The sequence below is a fragment of the Callorhinus ursinus genome, unplaced genomic scaffold (assembly GCF_003265705.2).
Source record: "Callorhinus ursinus isolate GAN/ISIS: 27379988/994484 unplaced genomic scaffold, GSC_fseal_2.0 scaffold10, whole genome shotgun sequence".
Lineage (NCBI taxonomy): Eukaryota > Metazoa > Chordata > Mammalia > Carnivora > Otariidae > Callorhinus > Callorhinus ursinus.
The window spans coordinates 65,621,707-65,638,351 of NW_027397072.1; the positions used below are offsets into that span (position 1 = coordinate 65,621,707).

General features: G+C 39.9%; 1 long non-coding RNA gene across 5 annotated transcripts in view; it reads right to left on the reverse strand.

Annotated features, from left to right (window-relative positions):
* The window catches only part of LOC112821565 (uncharacterized), a 490,026-nt gene that overhangs the window by 400,464 nt on the left and 72,917 nt on the right, over nt 1–16,645 (reverse strand). For all 5 annotated transcript variants that reach the window (XR_012379824.1, XR_012379825.1, XR_012379827.1 and 2 more), the window contains exon 4: nt 2,012–2,136. This is a non-coding gene — a long non-coding RNA (uncharacterized lncRNA). The remainder of the gene's footprint in view (nt 1–2,011; nt 2,137–16,645) is intronic.

A 16,645-nucleotide genomic window follows, 5' to 3' on the forward strand; every position in this document is an offset into this window, starting at 1 on the left:
CAACAATCTGACAGCAATTAGTGCCTGGGACCTCACTTCCTTCCCTCCCTACACAGACTCTCCCAACCAGGGGAAGGAGCTATGTTTCTTGTCCAGTGGGTTATAATGTGTGCTGTGGACCAGGAAAAGCTATGTACTGTATTCTAGCCTCTTTTTTACCAATGGGAGTTTTACTGAAGTTATTCTGTTCTTTCTCCACAATTCCACATTGGTTGTGTTATAAGTGGACCCCTTAGATCATAACTGTGAAGAATGGTATTCACACCTGATGGAGAGGAAAGGACAACCCAGAGATCCTGGACTTGCAGCTGATTTGGACTTTGGATTGTCTCTCTTTAGAAAGAGGTTGTAAATGCATGTAACAACGTATGGATAGGGAGGAAGATATGTATGGATGTTGAGCAACCAGAGAAAGACTGTAGAGGACTCTGTGGGTGCCTCCCAAACATATCACTCACTCCCTTCTGTAGAGCAACCATGCTGTTTGAGTGGCAGCAAACATCTCCTGCTATAGGTGGACCCTCATTTGTCTAAGCTAGTCATTGTTATCCTGTACCCTTGAAACAAACATTGGCATAACCCAAACCTAAGTAATTCAGTCGCTGTTATTCTCCTGGCCACTGTGATTGGCTTAAGGATGGTGCAATCCCAGCAAATCTGAGAACTTTTTTCAGTGGCTAAAAGAGGCAACTCTCTTCTCCTGGATATGAACAAGGAATCATATAGGTTACATGTGGTAATCAGACTTTAAGATGGCCCCCAATGATTCCAGCCTCCTGATATTCACATTTTTGTATAATACCCCTCTCACTGTGTCCCCAAATTGGTCTGTATGACCAATAGAATAGGGAAGAAGTGATGGTATATAATTTCTGAGATTATGTTATAAAATACTGGGTTCTTTCTCCTCTTTTCCCTCTCCTTATCCCTTTCCCTCTCTCTCTCTCTCTCATCACGGGCTCTGGGGGAAACCAATTGCTATTTCATGGAAACCCATACATAGGCCCATATGATAAAGAACAGAAGCTTCCACCTAACAGCCATATGAGTGAACTTAGAAGTATATTCTCCAGCCCCACTGAAGGCTTAGATGACCACAGCCTGGCTGACATCTTGATTGCTGCTTTGTGAGAGATTCTGAGAGATTCTCTGATAAGCCATGCCTAGATTCCTGTCACACAGAAACTATGAGAGAATAAACGTTTATTGCTTAATCCATAAATTTTTTTTTAAAGATTGTATTTATTTATTCATGAAAGACAGAGAGAGAAAGAGAGAGAGGCAGAGGGAGAAGCAGGTTCCCAAGGAGCAGGGAGCCCGACATGGGACTTGATCCCAGGACCCTGGGATCATGACCTGAGCCAAAGGCAGACGCTTAACCATCTGAGCCACCCAGGCGCCCTTAATCCATAAATTTTGAGGTAGTTTGTTATGCAGCAATAGATAACTCATACACTCGAGGAATCATCTTGCAACTAGCAAGAACACCAAGGTGAAGATAAAGAGAGGGCTATGAGGGTCACAGAGAAATGTAGCTACAGCCCTAATTAATGCATCCCTGCAGCCCACTTTACCTCTAGTTCTCTTTAGTTACATAGGCCAATAAACAAATGCCCTTTATTTTTAAGCTGGTTTGAGCGAGGTTTCCAATACTTGCAAAGAGAAGATGGCTAATGCAGAATTTGTTTGAGAGAACTCAATACCTTCCGATGTGACTTCCAAACCTCTCTGATCTCTGCCCATTTGCTCATATAGCAGCCCTTTTTCTCTGCGCACTTTATTCTTACCCATTCTTCACCACACTGTTCAAGCCTCACCTTTTCTAATCTGATGACCACTGCAAGAAGGTTTCTAGGCAATCTCAGTTCCGATAGTACTTCTGCTGTCACTTCTGTTCATTTGGCACTTGTCATACATTCTCCCATCTTTGATGAGTATATGTTTATCTAGATTGTAACCTCCTTGAAAGTAAGAACCATTTTTATATACTTTTAATTTATATGGCACTTACCACAGAAGGCACTTGTTAAATATTGCCTTTTTGACTCCATCAGTCGGGATTTCTTGCACAAAAGTGAACTACTTGGCTTGGAATCAGAGATCTTCATTCTAGCAGGTCAGATGCCAAGATACCTACTGTAGCAATAGGAAAAAAAGAAGAAATGAGGGGGTTGCCATTTTGCTGGCCCATATTTTCTCAATTTCATCCCATGCACACACAATAATGAAGGATTTTAAGGATGCTACTTGGTTCCTGACAACATCGTCTCATAAAACTTTCTGCATATTTGAAGAAGATGCCAAGGTGTCCAGGTAAGCCATGGTTATTACATATATTTTTGAAGCATATGTAATAACCATTCTAAATAGCCTGAATTCAGAGGACAACTCCAACCCTTAACAACATCCTGGGCAGCTCCCACAGTTTTGAAATGACTATGTTAAAGACATCCAGTCCAATTTAAAACTTCACTTGCAGCTCCTCCCTTTCTGTAAGTCACACATTTGTGACTAGGGCCTGAAATGGGGAAGGGGACTGATCTTCCCCTTCACTTCTCTCCCCTTTCCTCTAGAGTGGTGGGCTTGAAGTACTACTACTACTTGTAGTAGAAGCAGAGATAGAAAGGGACAAGTATTTGTTTCAGTACAGCATTGTGGCCTTCTCTTGGCTGATGCTGCTTATTAGCCTCTGGGTGGCAGACATCCCAACACTGGCTCTTCCACGGGGTATGTGTGTGAGGGTTCTTTAGACACTAGTGAGGGACCTCCCCGGGACATGGTCCCCACCTTGTTCTTTTAATACTTCCTCAGTTGCTACCCCTGGCATTACTCCCACAGCCTCTTGTGTAGGATACTGGCAAGTCAGCTCAAGTCCAGCTACTTTCCATGGAGGCTTCTTGACTCCTGGGAGACCCACACATCACTGCCATGCCACCAGGTAGGTATAGGCTGCTCTGCTGGCTCACTTCTCTCTGCTCCATTATCTTACTTCAATTCTCTGTTCCCGTACTCATACAGCCAACTGAGGTCTGATCATCTGGTTTAATGACTAAGAAATAAGATACCATTATCTTCTTTCCATCCCAATCTCTGCAAATGGTCCTCAGAGCACCCTCAAATGGGTAGCCAGAATACTTTCCACTAGGCCAAAGACTCACAACTTTAACAACATGTCCATCTCCCCTCATCTAGTCAAAAAGTGGATAGGACATGAGGACTCGTTCAGTCTCAGATGATGATGGGCAGGGGGCAGGGAGGAGGTTTCCAGGGGGAAACGATCAGTTTGTCTGACTCATCAAATCCTGCAGGTGATATCTGGTCCCCAATATTCAGAATAGGTGTACTTTATCCTTAGCTTTGCTCCCAGTTGCCATTGCCCACTCAGCGCTCTGAAACCCATGGCAAAGAAAGGGAACTTAGAACTTAGTCTGTTGGGAAAAACTAGATTCTTGCCTCTGCTTGTCAGCATGAGCTAGCATAATACTATTATGGTAGTCTTAATCCTCCATATTTTCTCACCTGCAATATGAGGATACTATTTACTTGATTGATCAGCTTCAGACACAACACAAGCGAAAAACATAGAATCACATTAATTTTATTCAATATTTATCTTGTGTCTCTGGAAGAGCATTCAGTGAAAAAAATATGCCAATTTCTTAGCACTGATTTACAATCCCACCTTGTCATGTATTATGTATAAGGTATTAGGGCTCTTGTAAGAATTAAATATGATCATACATGAGGAGGGCTTGGCATAGAGCAAGTACTCAATATTATCCATCATTATTATTATCATCTCTGTGACCTTACACAAGTCATTTAAGCTCTCTGAGTCTTCATTTCCTCATTTTTAATTGAGAATAATAATAGAGTTCTGAAGATTCTGTGAAATCATGTTATTTGGAAGCAATTGTAAATTTCTTTGTAAATGTTATATATTGTCTATGAAACAAGGACATTGGACCTTTAAAGTATTTTCTTCTTCTAAAATGCTATGCATTTACTACTTGGTATTATGAAGAAGGAAAAGAAAAATGTTCACCTTTCAATAGGGTGTTTTGCAGCAAAACGGTCTCATTCTACCTATGAACTCACAATTTCCACAGAGTGTAAGAGACTGCTCTTCCCTTCTATCATACTGTCAATTTTTATCTGTTCCCCAAAATACTTTACCTCCTCAATGTGTACATTTCAAGCACCTTCACATAACTTAAAATGGAAAGGAAATTACTTAAGAGGCAGTGGAAAACTACCAAAGAATCAGCCAATAAAATTTAGTCATAGGGGTAATTTATTCCAATTCCTAACATCTAAGACACTGGTGGGAAATTTTCTTTCTTCCATCCTATTTTCAAATATGAACACTAATCCCATCACAGAGATATTAACTCCACTTTGGAAATTCCAAATCTTACCATATTCCATGACTGTTGAACAAGGTATAAAGTATATTCAAAAACTAAAGCTTCTTTTTAATCTATTTAATTACATTCTTTGGCCAATCTGTCAAAAATATCTTGACTGCATCAGCCAACTGAAATTCAAAAGAAACATAAATCTAAGTGCAATCTTTAAGTATGAACCTGAAACAAACTCTACTATGTCTGCCTTTAAGGACTAAAATAGTAGTTAATGTATTTTGGCTACTTAAGACATTCAGACTCACAATTATTTCTAATCATTAAGCTTTGAAATCGAAGATTTTCTTGGCAACAGAATCAACTTCAAGTTTGAAAGTTGGAGCCTCATTGCAAATTTGCAACTGGCTCTATCTATCCGTCAAGCAAAATATCTTTTGAATGGTCTGAACATATTTATATGGCTCTTTAGAATTTGAGAAGTGTCTTTACACACACTTTTTATTTAATGTATGAGATTCCTTGGGAGAGAAGCAGGGCAGATAAAGAAAATGTGGTTCAGTGAAAGTCAGTGGCTTACTCAGGATCACAGAAACTGGTAAAGCAAAAAGGAAAACATGGGTCCTCCTGATTCCCAGCCCAGGGATCCTCCCACCATAACAGGTTGCTTTAGAAACCCATGGACGTCTGTGAAATCCTAAGAGAACATCTTGCCTATCACCCTGCCACTTACAAGTTAAAATCATGTCAGTTAAAATCAGATATTTAAGATCATGTCGAGCATGGAAAAATGGTTACAACACTTTTCATTTGTTCATTCAGTCATTTGAAAACTATTTGTTGAGGACATACGATGTGTCCAGCATTGTGCTGGCACTTGGAACGCAGTTGTGAATAAACCAGACATGGTTCCTACAGTTTAGTCATGGAGATAGATATTATTCACATAATCACACAAGAAATTTATCGCTAATAACCAGAAGTAGGTCCAGAATGAGGACAACATGCTTAGAAAGAGTCTAAAGAGAGACCTAGCCTCATCTGAAACATCAGGGGTGGTTGGGATAGGAGCAAGGGGTGGGGTAATAAGGAGAATCCTAGGCCATGGAAGGACACGCCAGGCCAAGAGGTTCACGTCCATAGAAGCCCTGAGGCAAGAAGGAAAATCGAACACACTTTATGATAGCAATTTTATTTAAGCAAAGGGAGGAAAGTCTAGCAGGAAATACACCAAATCATTTATGATGTTTTCTTTTGGAGAGGAATTGGCAATGTTCATTTTCTTATTTATGCTTTATTGAAATGTTCCAAATTTTCTACAATAAAAAAAAGAGCTTTGTGATCTTAGGGGGAAAGTCAGCCTAAAGAAGTGGGAAGGAGTTGACTAGAATATCTAGCCCCAAAGGTCCCTGTGTGAGAAGGGAAAACAGAGCTCTCTCAGTCACACCAGGCCAGAAATCCAGGAGCTGAAGTGTGAAGCGGAAAGTAAACAGTACAAGAACATAATTAGCACTTTGGTGATTTAAAAGGTCCCCAAATACTCAAAATGTATAAAGCTGTGAATGAAAGGAACAAATGTGTATTGAGCCCTCTTATGGACCAAGTACTATCCTACACTCTTTATGGCATTTCCTGGGAACAGCAGTGTACAGGTAACAGTGCTTCGTTTCTACAATTTACCCACTGATTGTGTTCCTTTCTCTCACCCTAAACCCTATGAGATGTGTATTATAATACCATTTTACAAATAAAAATGGAAGCAAGATTTAAAGAGAGGTTAAGTAATTTGCTCAAAGCCAGACATCTATTAGGTCGGAGAGCTGGAATCAAAAGAAAAGTTCTGTTTGGCTCCAGAGGACTCCTGTCACCTGCATAAATGTGATAGAGATTGTTTACATTAAGATTTTCCCATAAGAATTGGGAAAAGGGGGGCATCTGGGTGGTTCCATTGGTTGGGCGTCTGCCTTCGGCTCAGGTTGTGATCCCGGAGTCCTGGGATCAAGTCCCACATCGGGCTCCTTGCTCAGCAGGGAGCCTGCTTCTCCCTCTGCCTGCTGCTTCCCCTGCTTGTGCTCTCTCTTTCTCTCTCTCTCTGACAAATAAATAAATAAAATCTTTAAAAAAAAAAGAATTGGGAAAAGGTATGATTATGGTTGTTTTGTTGCTGGTCAAAGGACGACAGGATTGTGCTGGCAGGATGGTAAAGCACAATAGTTCTAAACACTTACACAGTGCCAGGGTCTGTTGTAAAAACATTAGAAATCTTGCCTAATTTAATTCTCATAACAAGCATATGAGGTAGGTACTATTATTATCCCCAATTTGCAGATAAGGAAACTGAGTCCCAGAAAGGTTAAAAGAAAAAAAAAAAAAAAACAAGAGTTTGCCCAATATCACACAGAGCTGTCACTTGAAGCAGGAAAGGTGGATCCAGAATGTGTAGGCCTAACCATCAAGCTACACTTCCTTCCTAAATTCTTCTTTTTTTTTTAAGATTTTATTTATTTGAGAGAGAGAGAGCATGCGTGTAAGCAGGGGGAGGGGCCGAAGGGGAGAGAGAGAACCTCCGGCCGACTCGGCACTGAGCATGGTGCCTAAGCGGGGCTGAGGCAGGGCCAGTCTCACCATCCTGAGATCATGACCTCAGCGAAACCAAGAGTCAGAAGCTTAACTGAGCCACCCAGGGGCCCCTCCTTACTAAATTCTTAACTGACTCTCTTGGTTCCCTCTACATGTGAGTAATCTATTTCCAAAACTTCCTTCCATCAGCTAGTGAAAGACAAGTTCCTTTAGAGGCTTGAAGCAGGTAGAAAACCACTTTGACACTGATTGTCTTTTGCCTAAAAGTCTGAGACCCAATCTGCAGGAAAGTACCCCTGATTCTCAGAATGAAAACTGAACAATAATGTTGAAGCTCTCATTGCCCAAAAGCAGCTTGCTTTGTAAAAACAAAGTGTCCAGCTTTGGTTCTCAAACTGGGGCAAAAATCAGAATCACTCACAGAACTTGTTAAAATGCAGATTGCCGGGCCCCACCCCCAGAGGTTCTGACCAGGAGGTCTGGGGTGGGGCCTAGAATTTGCATTCTAACAAGTTCCCAGGTGAAGCTGATATTGCTGGTGGGGAGACTTTGAGAACCCTTGGCACAGCCTAGTGGAAGGCAAGACCATTCTGGGAAGCAAGACTCACAGGACTGTCAGCACCTTACACCTAGCCCTGACAGAGTTCTTCCATCCTGGCCCCACCCCATTTTCAATAACCTGATTGCAGAGTAAGAGAATGAGATGAAGAAGAAACCATGCCTCTCAAAACTGCAATGAACCAGGACTAGAAGTGTTTGCTGAAAAACAAAAACTGATTTTTAGGTGGTGGAAGTTTCCTTTTTTTTTTTTAATTTTGTTTTATGGTTTCGTTTGGTTTTATTTGTAAGGGATTCTAATTGCTATGTCATTCAGGTAATTATCTTTAATCTGAAAGTAAAAACAAGAAATACCCAAGGTTTTAAATGTTAGAGTTATATTAATCCTCAAAGCTGTACAAGTGTACAAAATAAAAATTCCATTTTACTTTTTGAGTTACAAACGAAGTCCCCAAACCCAAAATGGTGACTTAAGTAACAACCGAGCGCCCTCTGGTGGGAACGAAATTCTCTGTTGTCCAGAGGCTGCAGGAGTGTTTCCCATGCTAAACAATAACTGAGATTTCCATTACTATTTGAATCCTTTGAAATCGGTGAATGCGTTGTGTATTGAGGACAAATATAAAGAAAAAGACTGACCAGAGGAGAGAGTTTTGGAGACAACCATTGTGAAAACAGAAGGAAGCTAAATTTTAGATGACATTGATCTAAATCAAATCTGTTACTCTTCAAATTTTTACCCACTAGCTTTAGGTCCACTGATGATTCTTGCATGAATCAATTACTATGATGATGACAGAAAATATTTTTATTTATATTACAGATTCTAAAGCACCTGAATAACATGTTAATATACATAACTGGGATTCTAGCAAACTCTTGAAATTATCTCAAGTTTACAAATAATCTGCTGGTTTCACCTGAAAAGGCCTACAACTTTTATTGAAGTCATCAGCCTTGTTTCCATTTATTTGACATTTTGTAAAGCTATCTTTTGTATTTTGTAGAATGTCCTGACCCACTGCATGAATATCTCTGAATTCACAGCACATACCTATAGGTTCAGAGCCAGACATAAGGGATTCAGCTCAGGACATCTTGAAAATATTAATCAAGTCCAAGAGGTAATCTCTAGGCTTTGCACAGTTGCTAGTAACCACCAACTGGATTATTATAACATGACATCAATGTTTTCTTACCAACCCTTCACCATCAGAAGAGCTGATGAAAATTTTGAATGAATTGTATTTTTTTTAATTTTTTTAAGATTTTATTTGTTTATTTATTTGTCAGAGAGATAGCGCACAAGCAGGGGGAGCGGCAGGCAGAGGGAGAAGCAGGCTCCACTCTGAGGAAGGAGCCCAAAGCAGGACTCGATCCCAGGACCTTGTGATCATGACCTGAGCCAAAGGCAGATGTTTAACTGACTGAGCCACCCAGGCATCCCGAATGAATTATATTTTTGAACATAGTAACTGAATTAGACTTATATTTTGCATTTCCTTCCTTTTAGAATTCTAATAATGGTGGCTAGTATTTGATGAATGCAAACTGTGTGCTATTCACAACCTTACTGGATGAATATTCTTGCTATCTTCATTTTCCAGATCAGGAAACTCGGACTTACTGTGGTTAGAACACTCATCCAAGTACACACAGCTAATAAAAAGCACAGCAGAAGTTTAAAGCCAAGAATTCTTTTTTTTTTTTAAGATTTTATTTATTTGACAGAGACAGCAAGAGCAGGAACACAAGCAGGGGGAGTGGGAGAGGAAGAAGTAGGCTTCCAGCGGAGCAGGGAGCCCAATGCGGACTCAATCCCAGGACCCTGGGATCATGACCTGAGCCAAAGGCAGACACTTAACAACTGAGCCACCCAGGTGCCGTAAAGCCAAGAATTCCTAACTACAGTTTTAACCATTAGGGCACACTACCTCCACCGTACCACACACACACATACACACCTTTTTTTAAATCTCTTTGCCTGTAACAAAGAAAAAGACAAGTAGGGACAGAAGTAGTCTTCTCTTTGAGGGTGCCCCTACTACTCTTACCACACATTATCTTTATAAACCTGTTTCTCTATTAGACTCCTTTAGAGTTAGCACCATCTTTTCAATCCCTTATAATCTAAGCATTTATAACCTTTGGCCTGAGCCACACTCTCAAATGCAATGAATTACCCAACCTTTTTCATTTTTGGTCCCCTTCTCTCCATTCCTGTATCTAGCATGGTGCAGTGTCCCGACTCTTCTATCTGGCTTCAATCTCTCCACCTCTATTTTGTCTCATGCAATACCTCAGATCATTCTTCCCAAAGCATGACTCTGCTAGCATCTTTGCCCAATGCAAAATCCAATGCCCATTATGCACAGAACCTGAAGGCTGTTCATGACCAGGTTCCAAACCACCACTCTAGCCACATCCCCACATCAAGGTTTAGCAAACTCTTCAGTCACAAACAGGAAGTCTCAGTTGTTCTCAAACAATATCCTGAAAGTGTCCATGTCTTCGCTTAGACATTTCCCTCCTATCATATCCTTAAATGTGAATCTTACGATTCCTTCAGGGCCTTGATCAAATACCACCTTCTTTATGATTCCATCTTTCCTGATTCTGCAAACTAGAAGTTATTTCTGCTCCTCTGAGTTTTATTTCTACTTCCTCTGTGCCATTTATTATTTCTGGCCTTGTGTTATAGAACAAATCTATGTGAGTAGTTGACAAGTAACTCAAACTTTGCATGACCAAAACTGACATCATCATCTCTCCCATTCTAAACCTTTCAGAAACCTGGGAGTCATCCTGAATCCTCCTTCCTCATCCTCACCCCTTACAGTAAATCAGGGACCAGATTTTGTACTCCCTGAACATCTCTTACATTTGCTCCCACTTAGTACTCTTATAATGCCCTGTTTTATATCCAACCTCATCGATCATAGAACTATAGCAATTAGTGTCAACTCTGTTCTTGTATCTGATCTTACTTACGTCCTCACATTCATCCTCCACATCACCATAAAAAACATCTCTTGGAAATTCAAAACTCCACACCACTCCCCTGCTTAACTCCATCTATACTTCTCCACTGCCTATAGAGTATAGTCTAAGGATCCACAGCAGAGAAGCTTCCATCCTCTACTCTTCCTCCTACTACTTTCCACCATCACTTTACAGTCAAGTAACAGCAAACTGATTCCAGTTCCCTGAACACACTGCTATTTTACACTTCTCTGCCCTTTTTCTGCCTGGATTAACCTTCCCTTCCGGCTCCTCTTGCAGGGCTTCTGTGTTGTATTACTCTTGGGGGTACCATTCACACAGAATACAATTTGTTGTGCCAGCAATAGCCCCTGTCACCCTCAGTCCCTCTTCTGTACTTAATGAAGTCATACCTGTTGTTTTGGTTCGGTTCAAAATTCATCTCTCCCAGAAGCTTCCCTGGACTTCTTCAGTAGTCTATGCACATGGCTTCAGTGATTGCATCTTGCCATATTTTAAAAAAATCGTCTGGTTATGTATTTGCCTCTCCCATTATCAGGCTTGAGGGCAAAGACCATGACTTATTTATCTCTTTATCAGGAGCTCTGACTCCTAGCCAGTGCCTCACACATTCAATAAATTTTGGTTAAACTGAAATATTATGTTCATGCCATTTCACTTGTAGGACTGTGACTTGCTAGAGAGGAGGAATCCTGGCTTACATTATATATCTTTACATTCTCATAGGCATCATATACAAAGCTGACTGAGTATCAGAATATCCCGGAGAGCTTTTTTTAATCCAAGTTACTTGGAATTGAGCATATTACAAAGGTGATATATCACATCATGATGTGTGTGTGGGGGGGTGACAATAGCAACCATTTCTCCAAAAATGTTAATTTTCACAACATATATATGACATAATGTGATTAATAGTTTGATAATTTGACTGTGATTGGGAGCTAATGCTGAGTGAGGAGAGAAAATGTGTATGTGATACAGCCACTTCACTGGAATGGCTGGCTACTCTGTTGGCATGTCCAATATTTATTTACTTGAGTATACATTTGCTCTTATGTTAACTTTGGTATTTGTGATGTGTGCTGTAAGAAACAAAATTGCCAGGTCAAGGCCAAAGATGAAAGAGGAAAATGAGGCTCTGGGGTGAGTGGAATGTAAAGAAAATGAAGTTTGTTTTATCAGTTTTAATATAATTTATTATTTTTAGCATCTAATAACTAAATACACTTATATTCAAAATTCCTTTATTATTGACATCCCTGCAGCAAAAATAACTTGGTTATTGCCAACCTAAAACTCTCTAACCCCTAATTTCCTTTTTCTACTGAAACAATTGTTTTGATAACATACTTTACACAGTGAAAATATCTTAGGAATGATGCTATTGAGTTATAGCAGAATAGATTATATTTTTAAAAATGGCATTGGGACAACTAGCTGACCAAACGGAGCTTAGACTAGAGGAGAAGAAAATCATTAAAAAAACATGAACATGACCAAACCTGAATTCTTCTTTTTCTCCCAAATCTGACTTTCTTCACACCTTTCTAAGAGAGGGGCAGTTGCTCACACCTCTCGAAAACAGGCATACTATGTCATATGTAACTCTTTTCATGCCTTTTCCCCAATATCCAATGTATCACCTAGTCTTGTCAATTCTACCTCCTAGGCATCTTGTGAATCTTTCCACTCTTCTCCAATGAACTCCCAACACCCCAGTTTAGACCTCCATCATCTCCTAACTGGATTTCTACAGTAGTCTCCTAAGGAGTCCTCCTCCCTGTATTCTTGTGCTTTTCCAACACATTCTTACAAACCACATATCAGCCAGAAGAAACAGAGGTGGAAAAACACATCAAATAAGTGTAGAAGCATGAACAAAATGATCAAGGCAGAACTCAGCATGGCTCTTTAGGGGACTGAAAATGGCTTGTATGGCTGAAGTCCCCTCTTCTCACAGATACTCAAATTTCCATGAAATTCCTATGCCAGCCCTTTCTGTTTTTCCTCTCTCTAGGACATCTTTTCAAAAATTGGAAAAATGAATTTACATCATCCTGTATTCTTCCTAATCTGTTTTTTATGATATGCAGAACTTTATGCCCTGTTTCACAAATAATTTCTTTCAAAGTATTGTCTGCATCTATTTTGAAACTCACAAACCAAGTATTTATTGTTTTCTTTCTTGTAGCAACCTTTTCTAGGGGCAGTGAGAATCCAACACTCAGGTTACTTCCTGAGTGTGTGAGAATGGTAGGATAGGAGAGAATATTGGAAAAGAAGAATTACTTAATATCTCAAAATGTAATCTGCCTATATTTGCATGCCTCCTTGTAAATTTCTCAAGGGAAGACAGTCTTTCATATTATCTGAATTCCCCCATAACATATTGCTAATGAATTTATATTAAGCCAAGTCTTCATGGTCATTATTCCCTATTCTTCATAAGCAAGTAAAATAACAAATGTGAAAACAGCATAGTACATACACCCAACAGACTCAATGAAAGTTATTGTTGAAAATGAACCCTGGGGCACCTGGGTGGCTCAGTTAAGCATCTGCCTTCAGCTCAGGTCATGAACCCGGGGTCCTGGGATGAAGCCCCACATCAGGCTCCCTGCTCACTGGGGAGTCTGCTTCTCCCTCTACCCCTCCTCCTGCTCATGCTCTCTCCCTGTCTCTCTCAAATAAATAAAGTAAATCTTAAAAAAAAAAAGAATTAAAAAAAAGAAAAGAAAATGAACCCTAATACTCTAAGTACCATTTCTGAATTTACTTCTTCATCAAAAGGGGTAACAATTTGAATGTGCATATGATGTGGAGAACAAAGGCAAAAGGAAATGTAGATAAAATTAAATTTCCTTATAACCTGAAGCCCATAGACAAATACTTGAGACAGTCAGAATATGACATTCCTCCAGGAACTCCAAATCTTAATGTTAATGTTTTGCTAGAGGGAAAAACAACCTTAGCTTGACAACAGCTAGGCCTCCAGGATCCTGTGAGTTTTCTTTGGCATATGAAAGTCCTTTTGGAAACTTCCTTTGTCTTCACCTCCCCCAGTTCCAAAGTATATAATCAGTTGCTCCTCACAATCCCAGGGCAGCTCTTTCTGCCCCACCCCCACCCGCCTCCTGTTCTGTGCTATAATAAAACCACCTTTTTGCACCAAAAACGTCTCAAGAATGCTTTCTTGGCCGTTGGCTCCGAATCCCAACATTTCCACATCATATAGAATTCAAGGTTTGAATGAAATGTACCTTCCTAACTATTAAAGTAACCAAACTTCATGAGAGATTAAAACTCAAACTAAAATTTTCCATAAGAAAATATTTGGAGGATGAGAAGAGTTAAATTTTGAGGGAGAAAGTGAAGCAAACCAAGCTATGAGCAATTAAACAAAGCTATGTTCCTAAGGCCAAAACCAAATTAAAAGAGGCCTAATGAGAACTAGGTTGCAGCCTAAAAGAAATCTCAAATGCCCTCTTCACCCTGGTATTGATGTAGGAAATGGTTGGGGCTCAGAGCTGACAGCCAAGAAAGCATTCTTGAGACATCTTTGGTGGAAAAAGGTGGTTTAGTAAAGCACAGGAACAGGACCCGTGGGCAGAAAGAGCTGCACTGGAGTCATGAGCACTGGCTGATTATATACTTTCAAGTTGGGAGGGGGTTAGGGAGACCCTAAATCTCTAAGGAATTTTGGAGGTAAGGTTTCCTGGACCTTAAGGGGGCTAGCTATTGTTAGGTTATTACTGTCCAGTAAAACCTGAGTCATGAGAACTTTCCGGTGTATATCGGTGGGTCACATGCTAGGTGGGGATGATTGCCAACATGTATCTTGGGGGGTAGAGAGAAAGGAAGTTTCCAGAGGAATTTTTATATGTTAAAGTAGACTCACAGGATCCTGGGGGTTGGGCTAAGGTTGCCTTTTGCCCTTAGCAAAGTATTAATATTGAGGCTGAGTTCCTAGAAGAATGTCACTCTGCCTATCTCGAGGACTTGTCATTGGGCTGTAGGCAGTAGGGAAATTTAATTTTTTGTTTTGCCATCGTTTCCCATATCAGTATTGCCTTGCCAGGAGTCCATGGGAGTCTGTATTTAAAGGGCAAAAATGTGCAGGAATTTGCCAAAGAAATTGCTATTTTCTTACATAATGGTATATGTTCCATAAATGTTTAGTGGTAATGAGAATGATGCATAGTGCAAGCAGGAAAAAAGACAGAGGCATTGTTGAAAGGAAGAAAAAATGCAAATGCAGATACCCAAATGGAATTTTTATGAATTTATTAATATTTGAAAGTTTTATGAAAGGAGCGCCTGGGTGGCTCAGTCATTAAGCGTCTGCCTTCAGCTCAGGTCATGATCCCAGGGTCCTGGAATGGAGCCCCACATTGGGTCCCTGCTCAGTGGAAAGCCTGCTTCTCCCTCTCCCACTCCCCCTGCTTGTATTCCTACTCTTGCTGTGTCTCTCTCTGTCAAATAAATAAATAAAATCTTTAAAAAAAAAAAAGGAAGTTTTATGAAAGAGTGAAAAAGACAACAAAATATTAAAGCTAATATTACTGCTTAGCTTCAAAGCCTCCTCCTCTCTCAAAAGACTGATCCAATGAAAAGATTTCAAGAAAATGTAAACATTTCAAAAATCTTGAACATCATCTCTTTAAAAGAGAACAAAGCTGTGAGAAGCTAAAGGCTTGTGATTTTAATGATAATGGAGAGCTACTTTGCACACAATAGTCTGTTCATTGGCAATGGCTCAGGCCTGTCTGCAGAGCCACCTGTTTCATATCCAAGACATAGTAAGTAGATTTTAATACAAAATCTTAAGTGATTCCACAACATTCTAAATTTGGATCGATACCATCATCTTACATAATGAGCCAAAACTCAAATGTATGGATTGCTTCTCTCCTCACCAAACTTTTGTGTTAGTTGTCAAAGAGAGAAGGAGAAAACTGAGTAAGGGATGGTTTTACATTCTTCCTGAGCAAACATTAGTCAGCCAATTTCAAAATCAGATCAAGGACATAATTACTCTGTTAAGAAAACACAGAACAAATTTAAGAAGCATGAGAAAATGTTAATATGGTCTGAATTTCCCACTAGCATAATCAACCAAAAACAAGTCCAAAAATCTCCTCCAAATTTTAATCCATGTTAATTATAAATGACAAATATAGTTAATATAAACCACAATAGTTTGAACTAATTTGACTGAACATTCAAGGCAGCACTGGCAAGGTCAGGCCTTTGTGCTCAATTAACTGTTCATTCAAGCTGACTTTAAAGAACCTGTTTTGTGAGAAGGAACAATGATCCCACTATCCTAAGAACAACTAACTGACATGAAAATTTAAATAATCTAATGCAGTGTGCATTTAGTTAAAAGCCTAAGTACACAACCCATGCAAAAGTCTACTTGTAAATTGATTCTATTCATCACAATTCTGTAACACTTTCTCTGAGCCAATTTGGGACAATGAATTGAAGGCATCAGGAGTGTGGTCAGTACAGGAAAATCCATCTACCAGGGAAAATGACAATGACTAGTGGTGGTAGAAGAAACAAATAACCATAATGGTGACTGGAGGTATCTTGACACATAGGGGGACACCCACAGACTGAGTTCTGGATACTGAACTCCAGCTGTTATAAGCTTTAAAAAAATTAAGGGTAATCCCCTCACTGGGGCAGATCTCTTTCCGATTCTCTTTTATTGGAATGGAGGAAAATTTCAGTACACCGTGAAACAAAGATAGGCTGAAGGGGTTTTCACTATCCCTACCTAATTCTTGCCTAAACATGTAGCAGCAAGTATTCTCCATACATTACCTAACCCCTGCTCCTACCCTCTCCCTGCAGGTGGGAGTTTTCAGTTATCCAAATGACCCAAAACCTCAAAACGGCTCAGGTTACTTGGTTCCTGGGGAAGGTACAGAAGAGATGCCTGCTATCTATACCAGCAAGGCTGGGTGCCCATTCCAAAGGAGAGAACTGTTCTAACCCCTGTTACTGCTTTCCTCAGAGCAGAAAATAATGAGCCAGTGATCAAATCCAGTCACAGCTTTTTCTTTTCTTTTCTTTCTTTCTTTCTTTCTTTCTTTCTTTCTTTCTTTCTTTCTTTCTTTCTTTCTTTCTTT